Here is a 2,291-nt window from a genome sequence, read left to right on the forward strand (position 1 = left end):
TAGAGCCCAATAGCAAAAACCAGCGTTTTGAATGAAGAATCACATTTCTTGGTAGAATCATGCAGGATTGAAATTTTTGATGGTTTTTTACTCCTCTCAACAGCCCAAACAAGTTTCTAAAAGGATGAGTTTGCAACTACTTTACTTTTGGAGAAAATTCAAAACATTCATTATTCAATAGGGCCCAAACTATCAAAAACCAGCGGTTTGAATGAACACATTTCTTGGTAGAATCATGCAGGACTGAAATTTTTGATGTTTTTCTACTCCTCTCATCAGCCCAAACAAGTCTCTAAAAGCATGAGTTTGCAACTACTTTACTTTTGGAGAAAATTCAAAACATTCACTATTCAATAGAGCCCAATAGCAAAAATCAGGTTTTGAATGAAGAATCACATTTCTTGGTAAAATCATGCAGGATTGAAATTTTTGATGGTTTTTTACTCCTCTCAACAGCCCAAACAAGTTTCTAAAAGGATGAGTTTGCAACTACTTTACTTTTGGAGAAAATTCAAAACATTCATTATTCAATAGGGCCCAAACTATCAAAAACCAGCGGTTTCAATGAACATACATTTCTTGGTAGAATCATGCAGGACTGAAATTTTTGATGTTTTTCTACTCCTCTCATGAGCCCAAACAAGTCTCTAAAAGCATGAGTTTGCAACTACTTTACTTTTGGAGAAAATTCAAAACATTCATTATTCAACAGAGCCCAATAGCAAAAACCAGCGTTTTGAATGAAGAATCACATTTCTTGGTAGAATCATGCAGGATTGAAATTTTTGATGGTTTTTTACTCCTCTCAACAGCCCAAACAAGTTTCTAAAAGGATGAGTTTGCAACTACTTTACTTTTGGAGAAAATTCAAAACATTCATTATTCAATAGGGCCCAAACTATCAAAAACCAGCGGTTTCAATGAACACACATTTCTTGGTAGAATCATGCAGGACTGAAATTTTTGATGTTTTTCTACTCCTCTCATGAGCCCAAACAAGTCTCTAAAAGCATGAGTTTGCAACTACTTTACTTTTGGAGAAAATTCAAAACATTCATTATTCAATAGAGCCCAATAGCAAAAACCAGCGTTTTGAATGAAGAATCACATTTCTTGGTAGAATCATGCAGGATTGAAATTTTTGATGGTTTTTTACTCCTCTCAACAGCCCAAACAAGTTTCTAAAAGGATGAGTTTGCAACTACTTTACTTTTGGAGAAAATTCAAAACATTCATTATTCAATAGGGCCCAAACTATCAAAAACCAGCGGTTTCAATGAACACACATTTCTTGGTAGAATCATGCAGGACTGAAATTTTTGATGTTTTTCTACTCCTCTCATGAGCCCAAACAAGTCTCTAAAAGCATGAGTTTGCAACTACTTTACTTTTGGAGAAAATTCAAAACATTCATTATTCAATAGAGCCCAATAGCAAAAACCAGCGTTTTGAATGAAGAATCACATTTCTTGGTAGAATCATGCAGGATTGAAATTTTTGATGGTTTTTTACTCCTCTCAACAGCCCAAACAAGTTTCTAAAAGGATGAGTTTGCAACTACTTTACTTTTGGAGAAAATTCAAAACATTCATTATTCAATAGGGCCCAAACTATCAAAAACCAGCGGTTTGAATGAACACATTTCTTGGTAGAATCATGCAGGACTGAAATTTTTGATGTTTTTCTACTCCTCTCATCAGCCCAAACAAGTCTCTAAAAGCATGAGTTTGCAACTACTTTACTTTTGGAGAAAATTCAAAACATTCACTATTCAATAGAGCCCAATAGCAAAAATCAGGTTTTGAATGAAGAATCACATTTCTTGGTAAAATCATGCAGGATTGAAATTTTTGATGGTTTTTTACTCCTCTCAACAGCCCAAACAAGTTTCTAAAAGGATGAGTTTGCAACTACTTTACTTTTGGAGAAAATTCAAAACATTCATTATTCAATAGGGCCCAAACTATCAAAAACCAGCGGTTTCAATGAACATACATTTCTTGGTAGAATCATGCAGGACTGAAATTTTTGATGTTTTTCTACTCCTCTCATGAGCCCAAACAAGTCTCTAAAAGCATGAGTTTGCAACTACTTTACTTTTGGAGAAAATTCAAAACATTCATTATTCAACAGAGCCCAATAGCAAAAACCAGCGTTTTGAATGAAGAATCACATTTCTTGGTAGAATCATGCAGGATTGAAATTTTTGATGGTTTTTTACTCCTCTCAACAGCCCAAACAAGTTTCTAAAAGGATGAGTTTGCAACTACTTTACTTTTGGAGAAAATTCA

This window comes from Dendrobates tinctorius, unplaced genomic scaffold, assembly GCF_039654945.1.
Source record: "Dendrobates tinctorius isolate UK_male_01 unplaced genomic scaffold, ASM3965494v1 ptg000053l, whole genome shotgun sequence".
NCBI classification, from domain to species: Eukaryota; Metazoa; Chordata; class Amphibia; order Anura; family Dendrobatidae; genus Dendrobates; species Dendrobates tinctorius.